Source organism: Protopterus annectens, chromosome 3.part0, assembly GCF_019279795.1.
Source record: "Protopterus annectens isolate FY-2018-M chromosome 3.part0, PAN1.0, whole genome shotgun sequence".
Lineage (NCBI taxonomy): Eukaryota > Metazoa > Chordata > Ceratodontiformes > Protopteridae > Protopterus > Protopterus annectens.
In genome coordinates this window covers 1,376,503,529-1,376,521,056 of record NC_056731.1, presented here as the reverse complement: position 1 = coordinate 1,376,521,056, position 17,528 = coordinate 1,376,503,529, and positions in this window count along the sequence as shown.

The following is a 17,528-nucleotide window of genomic DNA, read 5'->3' as shown; positions in this document are numbered from 1 at the left end:
CCCGGTCCATGTGAGGCAGAGCACCTCGCTGACTCTGTTCAAGAGAAATCTAGACCTGTGGATGGGAGATCGTAGGTTTACCCCGGGAATCATCTCTGTGTCACTGCTGGACAGAGGCACAACAAACTAATGGGCACAGTATTTTTTCATATAAGGGGTGGCGTAAGCCACAAAAATTTGGGCTGGGCTTATAAATGCCTTAGGGCAGATAGCCTAGTATAAACCTATGAACCTATGAACCTATGAGAGTTTTTTTTCCTTTAGAAGGCTAAATCTGTCCCAAAATGCAGTATGATAGCCCTGATTGTGAGAATAAGTAGCCCTACCAATTGTCAGGTCAGACTTCCTTTCACCTAGAATGGAAAACCTGAAAAAAAAAACTGCCAAGTTTAAGAGTCTGCAGATCAAGTGTCATTGACTGGTCTGCAATGTTGTTGTGCCTTTCGGCTTTTCCCGGTTAGGGGTCGCCACAGTGGAACTCCGGTCCGCTAATGATTGGCAGTAGATTTTTACGTGCCGAGTTGCCAGCTCTGATGCACAACCTTCAACGAAGGTACGCCCATTCACGCATGTCTCCACACAGAAGATGCTCTAGCTGAGAATTGAACAGGACAACGTCTTACTGTGAGGTGACAATGCTATCACAGCACCACCACTGCAGTATTGACTGGTCTGCAATGAGTTTTACAAATGTTCCTACTGATGTTCTACACTTTTTCTGAAAGAAGACTGCAAAAGTGTCAACAAATTACTGAGATAAAAAAAGACTTTTTACAAACAGAAGTTGGTGGTGCAGTGATTAGTGTTGCTGCCTCACAGCAAGAGGTTCTCTGGTTCAATCCTTGGCTGGGGTGCCTTCTGTGTGGAGTCTGCATGTCCTCCCTGTGGTCGTGTGGGTTTCCTCTGGGTGCTCTGGTTTCCTCCCACATCCCAAAGACATGCTGTAGGTGGATTGGACACTCCAAATTGGCCCTAGGTGTGAGTGTGTGCCTTCTGTAGAAGGTTGGTTGCTGGGCTGGCAACTCGATACCGTAAAACTCCACTGCCAATTGTGAGCAGACAGGTGATCTGCTGTGGTGACTCCTAACTGGGAAAAGCTGAAAGAAGACGAAGATTTGTTAGCTTCAGTTCCTGACCAAGATACTCCTCCCATCTCCCCTCCTTCAGTGAGTCAGAATCTCACATTTACAGGTTGGCTAGGTTTAGCTAATTAGAAAACTTTGCATGACAGTAGACATCAAACAAATCACAGCATGGTGTGCCACCAAAACTGTTCCCTCATGTCTCTTCACTCCTGACTTTTGATTAGTTCTTTCCCAGGAATTATGAGTAAAAAAAACCACACACACACACACACACACACACACACACATACACACACACACACACAAACACACACACACACACACACACAGATACACACACACACATATATAATATCAATCCACTGTTTAGGCCAATGTATCAATTTCTTAACATGTGCACAGTAATATATTTGCTTTGGATTGCTTTCTGGCTGTATATATGGTTATATTTTGCATAGTAATTTTGTCATTAAATAGCATAAACCATCTTAATGCCAAGCTTTACCTAACAATAAAATAGTTTTGTTCCTTCTTAACAATGACCTCCCAAGCCTCTTATGTGACCCATTACTTGCTGTTACTATTGCTTTATGCAGCCTTTTTTTAGTTGTATACTTGCAAGCAAATCTCTCATCCTCTCAGCAATAGACTCATGGAGAAAACTTCCAAATCAGAAACCTTTCTAAGTAGCAGTACTACTAATTTGGTTACGCTGTCAGAATAAGGCTACATGAATTGGTGTCCCTCTGTAGTTTTTCCCATTTCTCTAGCAGTCCCAGTGGTGTGTAGGAATACTAGCTTTACTGTTTTCAGTGGAGAATCAAATCAAAGGACAATGGACCTGCTCAACTTTCAGTTCAGAACACAAGCTCTAACATCAGCCAGCGAAGTTTAACATCCCTACTCACCCAGAATCAGTGGTACAACAGGAAGACAACCATTATCTTGGCAATGGACCTGCCCAGCTTAAAGGTTGAGAACATAAATTCTAACATCAGTCAGTGAAGTTTAACATCTCTACCCAGCCAGAATCAGCAGTTCAACAGGATGACAACCATTAGTGTTAGTGAATGTCTTGACATTAATGGTACCTTTATTAGAGCAAGGGACAAATTTAATTGCAATATTATGGGCATTATTTATGCAGCTATTTGTCAGAAGTGCATAGGATTTTATGTTGGGAAGACCGAATGAAGACTTAGAGATAGGATATATGAACATCAATATGATGTACAAAAAGTAAGACATCCAATGCTTTATATCGACATATTTCAGAGTTTCCAGGGTATAATTTTTAATTTTTTATTATTGAAAAAAGTACCACATGATATCAGGGGTGGACCATGGTCACTTTGCATTGAAAAACAGGAATTGTTTTGGATTTTACAACTGAATGCAGTTAACTGGGCAGGACATGTCATCCATTGGATGCCTTTTAAAACTTAAAGCCCAACTTAGGTGATATTTATTCTTCTTTCATTTTTTTTATTTTTCATATAGATATAGATATATATATATATATATATATATATATATATATATATATATACACACACACACACACACACACACACACACACACACACACACACACACACACACACACATATATTAGTTGGGCAATGTATTTTTTGCTTACAGTGATCATATGAATTTTAATTTTGATGGGGCTTCTATTATGTTTAAGGGTTGTTTTTTTAAGGGATTAATTATCTGATGATTAAAGTAACCATGTGACTTTTTATTGTATTTAAGGACACTGATTTTCATGGTTTGTTAGATCTAATGAAGTCTCTGGTAGGATACCTTGGAGACAAAAGCACTTGTCATTGTTTTTATTACCTTTTATTTCCAGATTGAAGGTTTGCCACTACTAGGTCTACATCCTTTTGTTTTTTTTTTTTTATGACAGTTTGTCTTCTGCTTTTGTTTTTACATTAGTCTGCTTTATGGGTCAACTGATCTAGTGTAGCAATTGTACTCCTAGCTGGTAGCGCTCTGTTTTTTATACATGTATTTCTAATGCACACAAGAGTAGATAACAGCACTTTGTTTTTATGCATGTATTTTAGCTTATTTTGCACACAAGAGTAGGTAATAACTGGTGTTAAAACAACTATGACTGCCACACTTAATGACTAATTTGCTGAAAATATCTCTTGCTACAGCTACTACTTCATTCTTCCAACTATTCTGTGCAATTCTGCAGCCCTCTTTCCCTTCTTCTAACTATTTTCCTCACTCAACTAATTCATTCTTCCAGTTATGCTGTGCAATTCTACAGGCATCCTTTCCTTCTATTGATCTTCTCTCCTGTCTTCCCTATTTCTAGGACAATGGACCTGCCCAATTTTCAGTTCAGAACACAAACTCTAACATCAGTCAGCGAAGTTTAACATCCCTACCCAGCCAGAATCAGTGGTCCAACAGAAAGACAACCACTATCTTGTATGCATATTCCTGATAAATATCTTTAAGTGTTAGGCTGCTTGCACACCACCGAGCTGAACCCCTGTACTACTCCTTTCTCTCTGCTTTCTCTCATCTCCACCAAGCTATCATACTCCACCACTACCTTCTAAACCACTCCTTTCTCTTCCTTTCTATCTGCTCTCTCCCATCTCTATCAAACTATCCTATCCCCAACACTATTTCCTAAAATACTCCTTCCTTAGCTAAATTTAATTTTCTGAAACTTCTGCTCACCTCTGCCCAGCAGCAAAGTTCTCAACCTACATCCCCTCCCTCTGCTTGCTGTAGCTTTCTGGCTTTGCTCTTAGTTCTATGCATCAATGCAGCCCTGTTTTACCTGCGAATACATACTGATTCACTGACTGTTTTTTGCTGTCTACTTTCTGGGATCTTTCTGGTTCAACCCACTTAATTTGCCCTTGCTACACTTGGGCTCATTGCACTCCCCTACCCTACCTCCATATCACACCCACCCCCACTACACCCAAACGTAACTCTAACTAACCACTCCCACCAATTAACAATCAATCACCACCACACCCTTACCATAACCTCATCCCCAATCATACCCCACTAATTTTCATACTCACTAGCTACTCTTCCAATCTACAAACACTTTCAGTCTCTGCTACACCTACCTTACCCTTAACCTCTCTTGTGCTCCTCCCTGCCTTAGCAATTGCTACTTTTTCCATATTCATTCTCTCACACTCATCTAATACACAACCCACATCTACTCACTGTTAATCACTCACTCCCTTCCTGTAGTACCTCACTACCTAAGCACCCTATATCTATAATTTCTCATCACTTCTAATTCTACTGTCAGTCTTCCATCACTCCCTCCTTATCTGCAGCAACTTATTATCTGCTCTTTCTACTTTAATCTACCTCATCACTTCTACTTCTTCCCAATCTCACACTCTTCACTCCCACCTTACTATGACTACCTCCTCACATATTACACTACTAAAGTGTATATCGTTACACACTATTACCTTAACTTTCTCATTGTCATCAACCAACATCTTATCAAAATCACCTGCACATCAACTGCACCTTCCATACCACACCAGACCCTCAACTGCACCAAACTCCCCACACAAACTATAACAAACTATAACATTGCATCCAACCTGTATAACATAACCTAAATAGGTTACTTCCTATTCAAATGCATTCAACCCTATTCAAAATCAACAACACCTCTCAAGTACTGTAAACTCCTAAGATCGGTAAAGGCCTATTATGGTCCACTTCACTTCTAAAACTAAGTGGAGACACCCACCACAAAACTGGCCCCAGATATACTCATCAGCTACCAATCCCTCCACCCCCCCTCCCAAGTTCTGGTACTCCTGTCTCTCCTAAAAGCCCCAACCTCCTGCTACTCAACATGAATCTAAGAAGTATAGTGAATAACGTCCATGATCTTCACACATGCCTATCCCTATACTCCCCAGATATCACTGTACTTACTGAAACGGTACAGAAAAAACAAACATATTGGTGGCGTAGCCATAATGTATAAATACAATTTACAGCTGGAACTTAAACAGTCAAACACTCCATATTTCAACAATGCTGAAATGCTAATTACCAAGCTAAAAATCAACAGCAATAAAAATATAACAATAATCACCACTTACAGCCCTCCCAGCAATAACCCTAACACAAATGAGGAAATATAAACTTCACTGGATATCTTTAATTTTCCCACAAGAAACCATCTTAATGGGTGACTTCAACACAGACTGGAACTCTTATAACTCTGATAATCCCACCAATTTCATCAACCTGCATGGTTTTTCAAAGGTAATCCAATCCTCAACAAGAATCGACAAAATCATCATAAAAGAATCAATCTTAAACTGCATCCTTACCAACAAACTTTCTTTAGCCTTCCAGTAAGGTTGCCTCACTGATAGGCTTAGTGACCATCTCCCTACCTATTTACTTAGACTTCATCAAAGGTGGAAACTCTGTCGAGTTCTCTAACTATAGACCCATTGCTATATTAACGCCCCTTTCCAAAATATTAGAAAAATGCACCCGTACGCAACTTTTAAAATACCTATTATCTAAAAACCTCCTGTCTTATAGCAAACATGGCTTCTACCCAAATCACAGCACCACAACTTCCCTTCTAAGTTTCACTAACACCATAAACCAACAGAAATAATTGGAATCTGGTATCCTCCATCATTCTGGATCTATTTGAAGCTTCTAATATTGTTTCCCATCAGAAACATTTTGATGAACTTTCCTCCCTAAACCTCAGCCACTCCTCTCTAATATGGTTGCATAGTTACTTGTCCAGCCCACAGGAAGCTGTCAAATGGCAGCACAAACTCTCAAACCTAATACCTGTTAACATGGGGGTTCCACAAGGCTAAACCTTAGGTTATCCTTTTCTCTATCTTTACAAACCAACTCCATACATCTACTCCCCTAGCCTTTGTCATTCAATATGCAGATGACCCTACTCTCATCTGTGCAGTACCTTTCTTAGATCATCTTGTCACCATTACACAGCAGTCCTTCCTATCCGTTGAATCATGGCTATCTGACTCACAGCTGATTCTGAACCCTTTCAAAACTAATGCTCTTTTACCCCAACAAACCACAAAACTCCTCTACCCCTTTCTAAATCCATTCCTCAGACAACACCATAATAACAGCCATAACTCAAACTAAATTGTTTGGTGTTCTAATAGACAACGATTTGAATTTTGACATCCTCCTATCCCAGTCCATCAAGAAGACACATATGAAACCTGGCTCATTATATAAAATCATTTCTTTCCTGACTAACAACTTAAGACAAACAATAGTCAGAACTCATCTCCTCTCCACCCTACTATATGTCTCTCCTTTCTTCATTAATATTAGTAAAAATAACCTAACCAAGCTTGAAACCTGCTATAATAAAATAGCCAAATTCACCACTAACTCCCCACATAGTTCTCACCACTGCTCCATGTTACATCAATTAAACTGGCTTGAACTACTTGCCACTCTCCTACTTTGGACACAATAGAAGCATCTTCATGGGTTCTGCTCAAGCAGCTTTGTTTTATACAAACACATCACAACAGAAGTTTACTGACTTAACTCAAGTAACTTATATACAAACTAACTGCTGTATTCATACATGCTCACTCTCTGGCTGCACTCTTAAACTAGGAATAGCACGTGCTTAACATTTATACATACACGCTCAGTCTTTGACGTGCTTCTTAAAGATACAGTACATAGCACGTGCTCCCTGATCTACATTACTCCATTATTTAACCTACACACAACTTACCCTCACCAACAGACTGGTACATCAACCTGAAAAAACCCTGCTCTTCAAACAATGCTATTACCTTACACTAACACTTGTACATTTTGATCCTCTAACAAATTCTTATGACAAGTCTCCAAATCCAGTAACAAAGCTGGGAACTCTCTTTGCTCTAACTACATCTCCAGAATATGGAATTCTACCCCTCAGAGCATAATAACTACTACCGACCCAATCCACTTCAAAAACCAACTAAGAGTATTCCTCAGCAACAACTGGCTCTGCCCATGTACTGGACCTGGTTAAACTTCTTCATACCTGAATTAGCATTCTATGTCCACTACATCCAGCCCACTTACTTATTAATTTCCTCCATCTCCTCTTCTGCAACAATACTTCCCTCCAACCTCTTCTCATGTACTTACCGTACATTTCACCCCTGCCTAACCTCTCTCCTATTCTTCTTTCTTCTTTCTCTACCCTCCTATCTACTCACTACACCCCCCTTCTGCCCTCTACCCCCTCCCTTCTACTCTACTCTCCAGACTTATTTCCACTTCTCACTACGTACTCTAATTATATTTCACTTCATCCATACTGTACATAACCATCATATTGCGTAATTACTGTAGTTTACTTATTTGCCCTAATCAAGATTTACTTTATTTTCTAATCATTGTAATTTAACTTAATCAGTAAATCCTACTTTTACTTAAATAATTACTCTGTGCTACCCAATGTACATTATTAAGTATGTAACTCTTACAATGTATATAACTTGTGTTTTTCTTTAAACATTGTATTATTGTCTCTGGAGCTTTTCTCTCCAGGCCTTCGCTGAAAATGGACTTTTCACCCAGTTGGACTATCCCAGTAAATAAATGTTAAATAAATAAATACATTTTATGAAAAAGAGTCTTTAATTGCAGTAAATGTCATTATTTGTCCATTAGAATCCGAAACCTTATTTGAAAATCATTATGGATTGGACCATGTCAGAGCAAAAGTGTAGGCCCAAAGTAGGAACACCTGTGAGGTATGCTGGTAAGCCACCCAACACTCCTACCCTTCTATTCCCCATTATAACTACCACAAATCAGTCAGGCATTTACATACTTCATGACACACATGTATTAAAACAGTGCCAGCAGCTGCAGCAGTGACACCATACACCAAGCAGAGCACTCAGACAATATACTGACAAACACAGGTCATGCAAATTATGTGTCTCAACCAAGTAATGATGACATTTCTACTGACTACACTGAGAGCAGTTTTACTCTTGATCTCTATAGTTCACAATGCATAACATGCATACCACACTTAAAGGTGAAGGTTAATTCCCCAGAAACACACAACCACACAACATACCATTCAACCTTGATGCATTTCCCACCTCTTTGCAAAACACTGCTGTAATGGCTTTGTCAACCAGAATGATTGATGGATGCTAGCACAGGACTCTTACCCCTTCCAACTAGAGTCAGTCCACTGCTCTGATACAGTTTCCCCCCTCAGCAGGGCTGCAAGCATGTGTCAGTACACATTTACTACATATTACTTTTATACCACACACACACGCACACACACACACACACACACACACACACACACACACACACACACACACACACACACACACACGCACGCACACACACACACACACACACACACACACACACACACACACACACACACACACACACACACTTTCTTTGTATTGGATAACCATGAGAAACTGGCCAGCTCTGGAAACCAATGATATATGTCTGCTGTTAGCAAAGCAACTTCTGTTAGGTCAATATGTCCATATCTATGACTGTAAATCCACTATACTGACACAAGTGGACCAGCTGTCCATTGCCTACCCAGCAATAGTTCAGTCTGCAGTTGCAAAGTGGCTGTCCATTATACTGTGATGAAGACATACGGTATATAGTCATACACAAACCATGTACTGGTAAGTCCTGCTGCTTTGTCCATGTTTCTTATAGACCATTGATGCAATGTCTGTTGGGGTCAATAACAAATGACAGCCAGAGATCATTATCTTCCTACATACTACAGTAAACCAACTGCATGGATACAACTCTCCTGCAAACAGTGAAGCAAGGATGGGTAATTTTAACTGCACTCAACTGTACACCATGCATGCATGACCAAGCACACATACACAGGCACACACAACACACAAAATCACAGTGTACTTCCATACAAAAAAATGATGCAAGGCTAATCTGACCAGAGCAATGGATATGTTATTATTATGTTTATTCTCATGGCTACAAACAATATTGCTGAAATATAGTGCCCATCACCTGCCCAGCAGTTTCATGTCAGTCCACGGTTGATAGGTGATTGCAGACACACACACACACACACACACACACACACACACACACACACACACACACACACACACACACACACACACACACACATACACTCAGAAAAAATGAAAGTTATGCACTTACCATAACGATAGATTCATGTTGTCTGATGTTTGTACATTTCAAGAATATGTTATTTAATCGGTATTCTGCAATGACTCTAAAGCTCGTCTGATACATGTGTCTGACTTCTCCAATGACCATAATCCCCTGAATTCCACTGTGCCACCTCATATTGAGTTTACCATCTGAAAGTACGTATGTTCCAAAAATAGTTTAATGTAACTAATCTCATGAGTTTGCTAACATTTAGGCTGGTTCCATATCTATTCATGGATAGAAGACACAAGGGACCTAAGAGGATGGCAGTAATAACCATCATCCATAGGAGCTACCACAGTCTCCCCTTAATCAAGAACCTATCACGTTAAAGGCAAGTAATCTTTTTCTTATATCCACAATTTCAGGCTGCCATCTGAGAGATACTTCTTCAAGTAATTTGCAATACAATCACTATGTTACTAAACTTAATCCAGTATTAGGATACTGTCCAAACATTTAAATAACATCGACACAGTACATCATGTTACTATCATTTCTGTTGAAATCCAGCCAAACTCTGTGTTGTACAATACACATAAGCAGTGTATAACAAGAGATATTTAAAAAAAATAACATAGACAGTACATATAACCCTTCATTATGACCAAAACTTAACATCCTATCAAGATATCCATTAATTGTCAGACAATGTCCAAAATGTATTAATCATTTATGAGATGTATGCTGTCTGTCCACAAATCAGGTGACTTTCACATACTTCAGAGTATGACAATCCTTGGATCTGACTGAAAAAGTTGCTAACATGTTTACAGTTAAAGAAGCTATAAGAACGATAATCACTATAACTCAATATCTGGTGCCTATCAATCCTTCATGGATCGCTTTCAGTTCAGTAGCATTTTGCATGTAATATACACCAACATTTCAAGTTGACCACTACACTTTTCACATGAAAAAAAGCTCTTAGATTCTCTTCTATTCTCACTGTGTTCCTAGGGCAACACTGCATTGATTCCCTTTGTCCATAAACTCTGAACATGTGATATATACCACATCGTCTGATACACAATACAACTTCCCCATATGGTTACACATTTCCATCAAAACTTGCAGAAGCAGACCATGCACAGTGATTGGTTATGTTACTGGATGCCCCTCAAGTCATGTGTCCTTTCATGCCCATCAATAACATTGATGATGGCTCTATAAAACTACCCAGCATCTGGATGTCATATACTCATCCTCAGCACTTCACCTGCAACCAAAGACCATGACCATAACTGAAAAACACGTCTTTCTCCTTATCAGCACTCTCATGCAGCTCTTAAACAATTTCTTTATCGGCTATAGTTCAATAATACATTCAACTGTCACCTTTTGTCTCCATCTATGTGCACAATCCAATCACTTCCAGTCTAAAGTCATGTCCTGTTGACATTTTAAGGAATGGTAACAAGTAATACAAACTCCATTTTGCTAATTTCCTCTGCAGTCATTCTTCTGGCTTTTAATATAGACATTAACTAAAAGTGTTGTATGTCTTGAACAAGCACTGTCCTCTTCACAGCTGGCATCAGCGAATGCACTGCTAAAATATAATCTGTATGAGCTTTGAAACATGAGCAATTCAAGCTATTTTAAACTTGCATTCATTACACTACAATTCACACTACAGCAGTGCGGATGTGCAATGTTATGTTGCTGCAGCATTATTGTCATTTACAATTTTTCCCAGCACAATTACTCCATGCAAAAATAATCAATGACTCTGTAACTTTCAAGACCACAATTTATGCCTTGCAATAACTGACTACTGCTTTATTTGGTTTCTCATACCTGGCAATATTTTTGGAACATTTGCTATCTCAAAGCTTAGCACTGACATTTTTCCACACTTCATCTGGAGGACACCCAGAATCTTGTCAAAGATGTAGTCATATTTTCTATCTTCAAAAATTGGCTTTGCAACCCATTTTTGCTTCGCCTTAGGATACATGATCTGGTAATGCAGATCACACTTTATAGCACAGTTACTCTGGGAAAATGTACTACTGCTTGCTGATGATTCACATTGGCATTGTGAGCTAAAATGGCTAGCACTGTGTGTACTTTCATTCCACTGTTTGAAAAGTGCTCGAATTTGGGGCAGTACTTGCAGAGCAGACCATGAAACACTTTCAAGCTGCCTGTATGGCAGAACTGGGTTATGTGTTTGAGGCCATTCACCAGTGCTGGGTTGGTCACAATCTTCACCAGTGTGTGTGGTGCATAACCAGTCTCCAACCACTGTTTGCTTTCGCAGTCCAGTAATGAAATCTCATGCTCACAGGCACAGAATTGCTCTCCCCACTCTCAGTTGCACATGTCTGTAATATGATGGATGAGAGACTTCCACTTTTCAAACAGTAAATGTGCATCTCCATCACAGGTTTCAGAACAGCAGCACAAGTGGTTTGAAATACTTTGGCACCATGGCATTAGCTGCTCCATGTCCCGTTTTTTGGTAACAGATACAATCTTCTTGGTAATACTTTAAAACATGGCACAGATCAAACTGATGGTCAATGTCAGGGAACTTTGTCTTCATAGTACTTCTAATCCCTTGATATCTGTCTGTTGCTACAAAAATTATGCTGACATTAAGTCTCCTCAGGTTCCTCAAACAGTTTAAGAATGCTTTATTTTCCAAAGCTACTGAAGAAATTCCATCATCATCTCTACTGAGAAATCGAGGAGATATCCTGAGTACTTTGCTGAATATCCTGGGCTGTCACATCGACCATCCCCCTGATAATCTCACTGTTTTCCCTTTAATTTCTCGTAGCAGTTCCTGCTGATGTGTATTCCAAATGTGCCAAACAACAAAAAATAAGTATTCATGCTGTAGGTCATAAAAAGTGGTCTGTCTAATGAACTACAGACCCACATATGCACAAAACCTTGCTATATGTGCCTATGTACTTCTGCTAAATAGTACAGCTGCTGCAGCAGAATATTTTCTACAGACATTTGACCCAGTATTGGTTGGACTTACAATTTCATGTCCATTCAGACACATTAGTTTGGTTGCAAACATAGATCCATCATATCTTCTCTCGTAGTCATCACATTCTGGTGCTTTACAGTGAAGACATATCATTCTTCTCAGCAGCTGATCCAGGCAGACTTCAAACACAATAAATTCCCATTATAACACCATCTGCTGCTCCACATTTTCATACTCAATAGTCTCATCTAGGGCCTATACTGACATGATGGTAGATATCTCACACCAGTCAGGGTTATCTTCACAGCTGTCATTTATATGTTCAGACATTGTCTGACCATTAGTTGTCAGACTGATGTTGATGCTTTCTACATTCCTTTTAACAGGGGTGCTGCAAGACACCATGGATGAAGTCATCTCTAATTCCACTAAGTCAGAATTTAACAGGTCCACCTCTGCCATTTGCAGATTTCTGTTTTTGCTCCATTACTGTGATGTCAATAATGCTTCTGATTTCAAGTTGCTGGTTAGCCCTTTTTATGTAAGTGTAGCCCTTCAGAACTTGGGTTGGTGACGCATCAATTTCTTGGAACTGTGTGATGGCATCCTTCCATGTTGAGGCCATAGTTTCTGCATCATGTACAGAAGGTCTTGTGCTGGAAGTCTGTGTAGCCACAGTGGTTATAGTATAGGACAGCTTAGTTTGATTACCAAGACTCTGTGATCACTTGTGGCATCCCCTACAGACTATCAACACAGTGCTGTCAGCTGCTATAATTTCCATTGCTTTACTAAAAGTGTTTCTTTTATGTTTACTGCCAGAGCACTTGGTCCACTGCTCATTCCCAGTGAAGAGACATGTTGTGCAGCATTATCTTTTCTTGCTTCTCAACCTGCATAATGCATGCTGGCGATCAGTACCTCTTCAGACAATACAGCCTCATGACCCCAGGACAAAAGAGAAACTGTAAATTAGTTAACGTACACCCAACAGCAAACTGATCGAAACATTACAATGGTGTAATGCTTCTAAGTCTTACACCAATGTCCGTTATGATGTCTTCATCATTGCCCATTGGTGGTTCTTGCAGCACACATCTTTGTTCTTTCTGCTTCTCTAGTAAAACACAAAAATTTATTTTGCTGATGTCAGAATTATGAACCAAAGCATCGCAAAATAAACACTGACAGCTTTGGCTTTGTGTGCCAACCTAGCTTCAGTCATTTAATCTATTGTATTACTTTTTGAAATCATCCAAATAATACCAGTCATATTATTCTGATTTAGTTTCCCCACTTGCATCCTGCATGTTCATCTCCATAGATTCATGGCCTTTGACTGTCCAATTACTAGCGGCATTAACATTTAACTTTCACACCCTATACTCCCATAAATTTTACTAATATTTGTGTGTTTTTCCATGCAATATTCACAAATCTGTTCACACAAGCTTGTGAGTAGTACTTACACAATGCTAACACTGAACATTGTTCCATCCATTCCTTTTCACAGCTATTACGGTGCATTATTATACCACCTCAAGTACTGCATGTCAAGTTGTGATCAATACCTACAAGGACCCATGACATTTTATGCCACGTCTCCTACAGCACACAACAGCAACAATCACATCTTTACTATGCATTATGCTATATGGAATCCCTTACTTCACATAAAATTATGCATATGCACCTGCACTGAAAGGTGACTAAGCACTCTGCCCATATAAATAAACAGATTTCCAAGCTGCAAAACCTACTTCACATAAAATTACTTACATCAAAGCAGGATTGCTGATGGGTAGTCTGGATTTTATTACTGTCCATTTACTGCATTATCTGGTCTGCTGTTGTATGTGGTGAACTCGGCAAGTCATCCAGCAGCTGTTTATAGAGAAAAAATATTATTATAAATACAATCATTGCTTTCTTAAAATAGTCATTCATGCATGTTACTCATGCAAAAACTGTATTACAGTTCAGCAAAGCAACGTGCCAAGCTCAGAATAAAAATGCATAAGCATCACACAAAAAAATGCACAAATACATTATGATTGTTTTGCAAACAGAATGTTTTTATCACATGTGCAAACACCATATTATGCATGTATTCTAACAATAGATAAATCAGACTTCAGAAGACAGTCTCCAGCACATTTTTCATACATTACGATCACTACCACTGCATGCAGTTCAACTTACTTCGGATTTCCTAATTTACTATCATCCTTGTGGCCTACCTTTTGTTGTTCCTGATTTTCAATCTGACAACACGATGAAAGCCATGTTTTCACCTTTGAAAAATTAAAAATGCTTGGCACTGCATTTTTCTTCAGGTGTCAAAGAATTCTCGCTTTCCTCATGTTGGTAGAAAGCAGCTGCTTCATGAAGTTTAGTTCAAACATGCTCTCCTCAAAGTGTAGGGAGCAGAGATAAAAACATGGCTTCTTACAATTTACTGTTTCAGCAACAAACTTGGATATACTACCCACAATTGTTCCACAGCATGTTGCCCACAAAGTGCATTGCTGCACATTCCATGGAAAGCTATGCATAGAGACATTTTCCGGCAGATGACTGCTGTGTGTTCCACATCCATATGCCAGGCAGTGAGGCATCTTGCACTGAAGAATGGTCTTAATATCTGTGAAGAAAATTACTAGATGGTCAGTGTCATAGATGCACATTACTGGCTGCTCTGCTGCACTATCATTCTACAAAAATGTGCATACTCTTAGTGTCACTGTGAGAATTGTACCTCACAGTGCCAAACAAATGATATGCACCAACTATCAGCAACACCTGACATCTAATATTAGACCATCAAATACCTACACATTACCATCCCCGAACACCACCTAAGTGTCCAAGATACAGTAATAAAACACTACCCTACCAAAATGCATACAGAAAGCAATGCTAATTAAGCTACATACAACAGTGTGTGGCTGTTCGTTCCACAGTTATGGTATGCAGTGAAATTTGTGAAATAAAGAACTACTGCTACAAAACAGCTTCCACCAATAATCATACATCATTTAGGGCTGCTATCCCTGTAGCTTAGGCCATCTCACTCATTATGGCTACATCTCATCCATCAAGCTCTGCAAAACATTATTCAAGTTTTCCATCCATGCTGCGACATTGTAAACTGCTTCTTGAAGTAAATGTTGCAGTATATTCTTGCATCTGTAAATATGAATAGTTTTTAGCATATCTGTATAGCTGCACACATGTTTTGTTCGGGTCTATATTAGATGCTTGAAGTTACTGAACTTCAAATACAATATGATCGACAACATATCGTCGAAGTCCAGTAACATTGAACACCTAATAAAAACATCACAAAAAGTTAAAAAATAGACCTACTTGCTTTAAGCAGGAGGGCAAACCCCCCTGCACCCCCCACATGGAGGGCTGCACCCCCCACACCCCCCGCTACTTAAATATTCCAACTCTGAGACTGCACTACATTGAAGTAAAAGGAAATCTCCCTTTACAGAGATTTCCATTTACCTCTTTGATGTTCTGTGGTTTCGCTGTTTACATGTTGACAATGTCAGATTCGACATTGTGAACATTCGCGATTCTGATATAGACCCGTTTTGTTCAGTTCTTATGTGATGCTTTCCATTCATGCAGTGGGCCTAGTGGCTTGTACTGGTCCATTGAGATCAGTGCACTACCATGTTAAGCAAATATTAATTAACAAATATATCTCTGAAGGATCCCTCATCACTCTTATCGGACAATGGTCCCAGCTCATCTGCAGGCTCAAATCACACCTGAGCTTGTCTATAACATTCATTTACATGCAATCACCCTTTCTTTGAGGGCAGGGCTTTGTTACACCTTACACTGTATATCAAATAATCCTTTTTCTAACAGCACAGAATTACTGACAACATGACCGAGGCTGATATTAAGAAGTGTCACAGGCGAGCACTGCCATCTGCAAACAATGGATGTAAAACCTGCTTCAGGTTGAGTTTTGTTGGGGCATGCAAAATTCAAACACAATCTCTATGAAGTTAATGTGAAATGAATCTGTACATGCAGACCAGTTCTGGTTGGTGTAACTCACTTATGCACCAAGAGGGTTTACACACAGTAGTAAACATCACCATGATGACTGATCACCTTCCAGAGGCTGTGCCATTTGTTATCATCTGTTCTTTTAAAAATTGTAATCATGGTCTATCTTACACGCCATACACCTACCACTTGGAACACAACCACGCTGGATGACAGTTAATGGCATTTTGAGAACTTAAAGTGTCATTATGTCTAATCCATTAGTTTTTCTACAGTCAAAAACATTCCATAACAATGCACTTCACACTGTGCAGTGTGCACTGTTGTTTACTTGCCAAGCCATTTCTAACAAGTGCAAACATAAACATCAGGCATACTCATGCATGCATTACTACAAGCCAAATGAAGTATACAGTGCTACCTGTACTATACATAGCTGGTATGGAAGTATTTATTCAACACACAAGGTGATGGTGTACATGATATTTATTATCACTGTTTAATTATATATCTGAAAGGAAAAAGAAGCTGTTCGGTAAAATAGCAGTTTCAACAACAGTTCTGAAATATATATATATATATATATATATATATATATATATATATATATATATCAATCAAAAAAGTATTAATTAACTGCAATGTAGGATAAATATTTTATGTGCTACTAAGCTAAAATAAATAAGCAGAATTTGTGCAATCCATTTTGTGAAATACAATGCAGGCAATCAGTGGAAGGCAAAATTAAACTTTTTCCAAGCTTATGACTTCTTCAAAAAATTGTCATTCAAGTTCAAATGCTACTCTAGAAACACCTAGAAACCATCAAATGCCTTAAAGCCAACATAATCAATTTCCTCCAAGGGGAATATTTGTTGTAACTGTGATGACCGTGCCCTGGCCTAGCAATCAAGGAACCTCAATCCTCACCACTAACACCTGGGAGGTTGTCTCATAGAAGAGGAAAGGATAACTAATACACACAGTAAAGTACAATTTCCCTTAAGTGCACACAGAGATCACAGTCAGTCTGGGGCTGGTTGCTCCCTTGCTCACCAGGTCCCCAATAAGACTCCCCACTGGCACAGCTATAGGGCCCAGGTCTCAGCCTAACTGGGCAAGCTAAAACCTCCAGTACCCTCTCTGTCGAACCAGTGCTTCATGTCCCTGCCAAGTAGCTGACACAACATACACACACTTTGAGATAA